Genomic DNA, 7,548 nt, shown 5'->3' on the forward strand with positions numbered 1-7,548 from the left:
AATGGGGGTGAGTCATTAAATATTTTAAATTATACTAGTATAATGCACGTGCTTTGCACGTAAATGTACATGTTTTAAGTTTTGTATATTTTCTTGAATGGTTAAACTATGTGTTAATAAATAAAATTATATAATAAGATTATTTAAGAAGAAATGTATGAATTAATTACTATTGTGTAGTTATTTTAATTAAATATTTTTCTTATAATGATACGCCAAATGCTAACATTTCAAATAAGTTTCCCAAATCTAATATTATTCTTAAATAGTGCAAATTTTATAAGTTCTCTTAAATATGCTACTCTAACTTGAAAGTTGTTAACTTAATTCTAAATTAACTAAGCTACATTAATGTTACTAGATTTTTAATTCCTGATGTTCCCTACATAGTTACACTTAATACATGCAATTGTAATAGTTACTTCTCATTATAATTATTTAATAGGTTAAAGTATACTAAATCCTTATGAACTTTTAGCCCCTATAAACTTTCAAAATCACACAAAACCCTTAATTACTTTTCTATTTCAAAGAAAATCCCTAATAATTTTCTAATTAGAACCAAAAAAGGGCATAAAAAGGTAGTTCGAAAGTTATTGGAGGTTTGATGTAATTTATCTAAAAGATATTGGGGACATTGTACAAAAGTTATTAGGCGTTTATGTGATTTTGAAAGTTCATAGGGTCTATTTACTGTAAAATACTAAAAGTTCATGGGCGTTTACTGTGATTTACCTTATTTAATATTATAATCTTTAGTTCAAGTAATATTATTAAAAATAGTTGTACTATCTTTATACTATAAAATATTTATCTAATTTAATTTTTTTAATTATGCATTCAAATAATTAGTACCATGAATATTTTATAAAATTTATTAGACTATCATTAGCAATTAATAGTACTATTAATAACATTAAATAAATTTTTTAAAGGTTAGTTTTTAATCATTACCAAGTATAGATTAGTCAGTATCATGTAATAATCTTAGAGAAAATACTCAAAAATAATATTAAATTATTTATTCAATTTATATAATAATATAATACTAAATAAATAGTGTAATTCATAATTTATGTGATATTATTAAAATAATTACATTATTTATGTGATTATATATTTATTCTATTTATTTTATTGATCATTGAATTATAGTATAATTCTTAATAGTATTTAGCAATATATTATTCTATTTATACTATTATTTTAATTATTTTAAATAATTATTATGATAATTTAGTTGGTTACTAGTAATAATTATATATACTTATTTTATAAATTGTTTTATTATATTACTTTTAAATAATTAATATTTATAATATTATTTATAATTATAATAATTTAGGATGGTGAGAAGGTTCATAATTAATAAAGAGGTTATATTTAGATAGATTAATTAGAGATAATGACATAGTTAGAATTTATTAAAATTTGAGAGGGAAAAAAGAAAATTAAAATATTTAACACCCCAATCCTCTTTTTATAGTAGTATAGATATAGATATAGAAGATTTAAGATACAAATGATTGAAACATGACGAAATATAGAAGAATTGTGATAAGACTGTGCTCAGCACAGGCTAAAAAACTAGTCTGCATAAAAGTATGATAAATTATTTTTATTACAAAAAATATTAAAAAAATTCATTTAAGTTATAATGGCTGAGACACATGACATCAGTATCAACTGACAAGTAATATGCATGTGATATATTTTGATGATTGTGCTATTATTTACTTTAGATAGAGCTATTTGAGATTTAATCAACGATGATCTTTCATCTCGCTTCGAGTCCCTATTTCTAGATGCCTCGTCTCAATATCATCTAAACCACTCTCCAATTACCTTACCAATAAGTCTCTTAAATGACATATTCAAAATCTTTACAAAGGTTCTTGCCAACAAATTATCACTTGATTTCTCCTCTCTTGTTGATGCATCCCAATTAGCTTTTTCAAAGTGGAAAGTCAACCTTTGATTCTATTTTGATAGCTCATGAGATGATTCGCTATTGTTCAAAAGGCAAAAGGGAACCCATTATGTTGAAGATTGGCTTTCAAAAAGCTTTTGACTGTGTTAATTGATCGTTTATTTTAGATCTCTTAAGAAATAGAGGCTTTGGGGAAAAGTGGTGCGATTGGATGAACTATACCCTATCTTCCTCTACTTCATCTGTTCTAGGCAATGTATCCTCATCAGAATCTTTTGTTTCTAGAAGAGGGGTGAAGAAAGGAGACCCCATGTCCCCTATTATCTTTATTCCAGTAGTGGATACTTTGAACAAAATGCTAACTAGAAGTGTGGAGAACGATTCTTTAGCAAAATTTGGGTTAAAACGGGAGTTAAACGACATTTGATTAAACGGGAGTTAAACGACATTAGATCATTACAATTTGCAGATGATACTCTCATTTTATGAAAATCCTTAAGAAAGAATATTTAGAATCTTCAAGTTATGTTTCTCTTTCTTGATGAATGTCAGGATTGAGAATTAATTTCTCAAAGTCGTCTCTTGTTTATTTAGGCAAATTCCAAATCGTGGAGCCACTCTTGCAAATGCCGTAAATTGTTCGTTGGAGGAGTTTTCTATTAAGTATATCGGTCTAACAGTTAAAATGAGAAATCTATCTAGTGGTGATTTGACAATCATTTCTTGATAAATTCAGAAAAATATTAACTTCTTGGAAAAGTAGACATCTATCTTACGGATGAAGGATCGCCTTATTAAATTCGGTTCTTTTAACTATTCATATCTACTATCTTTCCTTTTACAAATTACCTTTATGGATTAAAAAAGAGATAGACTCGATTCATCATTCTTTTCTTTGGGATGGTAAAATTGGCTCTACTAATAGAAGTTTAGTCAATTGGAAGGAAATTTGTAATTCAAAGGAAGAAGAAGGTTTGAGAATTCTCAACCTCAAACTTTTCAATAAGGCCCTTCTATCGAAGTAGCTATGCAGAGAGTTATTTAAAGAGAGTCTCGTGGAAAGGGTTCTTAATTTCTTATATTCCTCGAACACTTCTCCTATTCATGTCGCTCATCATCTTTCTCTTCCTTCTAGAATAACATTCTCTCTATCAAGACTCCCTCCTTCTTATGTGTGAAATGAGTTTTACGAGATGGATCTTCATGTAGATTTTAGGAAGACAAATGGGTTAGTAATAACTCCCTATTGAGCTGATATCCATGATTGTATAATCTTGCTTGATACACCAATGTTGTGATTAAATCTGAAGGCCTCTTTCGATTGGATAACTGGAGGTGGAAACCCCTTTGAAGACGCCCCTCTACTATTTTACTAGGTGAAGATAAAGAGAGCATGATTTCCCTCTCGGAAAAGTTTCAACCTCTGATAAGTTTAGATACTCCATTTTGGTCTCTTACTGCTTCAAGGGTAACTCATTCTACAAATTTCTAAACTCCAAATGAGTTCTATGTCCTATTCAAAGTATAATATGGAAATCATTGTTTCCCCCTAAAGTTGAATTTTTCTTCTGGCTTCTTGTCAAAGAGACTCCAGACAAAAATTCAGTTATGTAAAAAAGGATGGGGAGGCAGTACCCCATGTGATCTATGTTCTGCATGTGAAGAATCAATCGAGCATCTATTTTTTTCTTGCTTGGTAGCCAAAGAGGTTTGGAACTACTTTAGCTATAAAACTAGAGTGAATCTCAACACAAATAACTTTACATCACTTGTTCATAGCAAAGGAAACTTCTTTTGTTGAAAGAGGGTGCGAATTACAGGAAAAAAATTAAAGCTGGCAAAAGTCCTCTAGTCGGTCGACTGGTAGGCCAAACCAGTTGACCGCTATCATGCACCCTTCAGGACTAGAACTGATCAGTCGACTGATGAGCCTTCATCAGTCGACCGATGGACATCCACCAGTCGACTGATGAGGACTCATCAGTCGACTGATAACGGGTATTGGGCTGAATAGTTTTCCTAGCCTGTTTTGGTTTGGGTTGTTTATATAAATAGAAGTACGTTTTCTAGGGTTTTAAGAGAGAGATTTATCAGAGAAAAGAGGTTGTTTTGAGCACTTTGAGAGGGAGATTATTGTGAGGGAGTGAGATCTTTTGGTTAGGGTTATTTTGAGTGTTTGAGAGAGTTGTAACTCATTGTTTTCTCCTTCATATAGTGAAATCTCCCCCGTCCTCTCCCCTTAGACATAGGCAACTTGCCGAACCACGTAAATTCTCTGTGTTTGTTATTGGTTTTGTTCGTTCTTTGTGAATTATGCTCATGGTGTTCTTCTCGCATTATTTACCGACTCGTCATGGATTGTACACGCTTCCGCTGGGCGCACCACTTCCTACAACTTGTTGGTGCATATGGAAGACTAGAAACAATTTTACTTTTGAGAAGAGAATGGTTGATCCAAGGTCGATAAGTGCTAATTGTGTGTATTTTATAAATTTTTGGACAGATGCGCCCACAGAAAAAAAGAAGCTAACTCGATCAAGGATGTCATGATAACCCACAAAATCAGTGATCCAATGGGAAATGAAGGTAGAGAAGATAATGTTACATCAGCAACACGCACAATCCAGCTTCAGTTTTATGGTGGTGGTGTTTTTATCAATTTTTTGAATGTAAACTATAAACTGCATTTGTTGCAATAATGATTAATGGCCTTTCAGTTCAACAGTGATTAATCATGCATGGTTATATTCGTTAAGAGAAATGGCTCATCGTGGGGATGAAAATAACTTTTTAATAGGTTAAGGGGCTATTTGTTTGCTAAAAAAAAGAAGAAACCCCGTCTGTTGGTCTTGAGAGTGGAGACCCAAATCTAAAATCAAAATCAACAATCACATGAAAATTCAAGACAGGCCATGGGTGTGGTGTCTGTCACACCCTGGTATGGTAGAATCTGCCCTGTCTGTTATGGGTATGGTGTCTGTCACACCCTGATGTGGCAGAGTCTGCCCTGTCTGCCATGGGTGTGGTGTCTGCCACACCAGGGTGTGGCAGACTCGTTTTAGAATTCTAATCTGTTTAGGATTGTGTTTGTTATAAATAGAAACACGTCCCTCAAGGGTTTAAGAGAGAAAAAGAGCACGAAAAAGAGGGTTTTTGAGGGCTCTTTGAGATTAGAAATCTTAGAGAGAGGCCAATTGCAAGCATTGTAATCTTCTTCAAGTAATCAAATAATTGTGTGGTGTGGCTCCCGAGGACGTAGGCACGTTGCCTACCTCGTTAAATCTAGTGTGTTCTTTCTTGTTCTTATTTCCTACAAGTTTTTATCTTTGATTTGTGGTGAATTTCTTTCTTGCTCAACTCTCAAACACAAGATCCAAAAGGGTACAGATTTGATTTGATTGTTTCGAATCCCCAACAACTGGTATCAGAGCTTCGTTCATCAAATTTGTGAGCAAGAGAGCCATGACAGAGGAAATCAAATCTAAGATTGAGAAGTTTGACGGTTCAGACTTTACCTATTGGAAGTCACAAATGGAGGACTATCTGTACCAGAAGGACTTGTATCGCCCGTTGATAGGCAAGGAAAAGGGACAGAAGAAGGAGTAGTCAAATGTTGATTGGGAGATACTGAATATGAAGGCTCTAGGGTAAATCCGGTTGTCGCTCGCCAAATCAGTAGCTCACAATATTTTAAAGGGAAAGACGATGGTGGGGCTTATGGAAGCGCTCGCGAAGATGTACGAGCAATCGTTGGTAGCAAACAATGTGCATATCGTCAAAACTCTTTTCAACCTCAAGATGGCAGAAAGATGGTCCTTCACGATGCACCTCAACGAGTTCAATATGATTGTTGATCAGCTTATCTCCATAGACATCACGTTTGATGACGAAGTGTAGGCTCTTCTACTACTATCGTAGTTACCGGATAGTTAGGCAGGTTGTGTGATGGCAATTAGCAATTCGGCGGGGAAGGAAAAGTTAAAGCTGAGTGAGATGGTTAGTATGATTTTATCCGAGGAGGTTAGAAGGAAATCGTCTGAATCATAAGGTTCAGGTTCAGCTCTAAGTTTCGAGCAGAGAGGCAGAAGCCAGAAGAAAGAAAACCAGAACAGGAATCGGTCGAAATTAGTGAAGAAGAGGTCGAACTCGAAGGTTAGGCCTATCAAAGGGAAGTGTTGGAACTGCAGCCAAGAAGGCCATATGTCTTCAGTCTGCAAGAGTCCAAAGAAGGATGCAGGTGAGCAGGAGGCTCATATCGTGCAGGATGCCTTGATCCTTGCTATGGATATCGATTCGGATTCTTAGGTCATTGATTCAGGAGCATCTTTCCACGCCACTGCTAACAGGAAGCTTCTCCAGAACTATGTAGCAGGGGACTTTGGAAAAGTGTATTTGGGGAATAATGAGCCCTGTAATATTATTGGAAAGGGTGAAGTGCAGATTCAGATGAAGGGATCTAAGTGGACCTTGAAGAACATGAGATACGTGACAAAGCTGAAGAGGAATCTTGTTTCGGTGGGACAGCTTGGAGCAGAAGGCTATGTTTCTACATTCACAGGGGATTCGTGGAAAATCTCTAACGGTACTATGATAGTTGCTCGAGGCAACAAACTAGGAACTCTCTACCTCACCTTATATGCGAGTGACACCCTCGCAATTGCAGCTAGCAAAGAGAGTACAGATCTGTGGCACAACAGGCTAGGGCACATGAGCGAGAAGGGGATGAACATCTTACAGTTACAAGAAAAGCTAATCGGGATCAACTCCGTGGAAGTTGGGGTTTGTGAAGACTGCATCTTTAGGAAGCAGAAGAGGGTTAGTTTCCATGATGGTGGAAGGCCACCTAAGACTCAGAAGCTAGAGTTGATTCATACAGATGTATGGGCCCAGCCAGTGTATCATCTTTTGGCGGTTCGAGATATTATGTCACCTTCATCGATGATCACTCGAGGCCCAGCCAGTGTATCATCTTTTGGCGGTTCGAGATATTATGTCACCTTCATCGATGATCACTCGAGGAAGGTGTGGATCTACTTCATGAAGTACAAGTCAGAGGTGTTTGGAATCTTTAAGAAGTGGAAGGCCATGGTGGAGAACGAGACAGATCTGAAGGTGAAATGTCTGAGATCAGACAATGATGGAGAATACGAGCTGGAGGAGTTCAAGAGGTTTTGTGCTACGAATAGTATTCTCTTAGAGAGGACTACTCTAAGGACGCTACAGCAGAACGACATTGCAGAGAGGATAAACAGAACCTTGACAGAGCGTGCCAGAAACATGCGATTACATGCAGGTCTGCCTAAGACATTTTGGACGGATGCGGTGCATACGGCAGCTTACCTTATTAATCACGGGCCATCAGTTCCATTAGATTTTGTGATTTCAGAGGAGGTTTGGAGTGGAAAGAAGATAAATCTCTCACACTTGCGGGTATTTGGTTGCGTGGCTTGCGGGTATTTGGTTGCGTGGCTTATGTTCATATCAGTGATCATGTCAGAGACAAGCTAGAAGCTAAGTCACAGAAGTGCACATTCATTGGATACGACATTGATGAGTTCAGATATTACCTTTGAGATGAGAAGAACATGAAGATCATCAGAAACAGGGACGTGATATTC

This window comes from Asparagus officinalis, chromosome 6, assembly GCF_001876935.1.
Source record: "Asparagus officinalis chromosome 6, Aspof.V1, whole genome shotgun sequence".
Lineage (NCBI taxonomy): Eukaryota > Viridiplantae > Streptophyta > Magnoliopsida > Asparagales > Asparagaceae > Asparagus > Asparagus officinalis.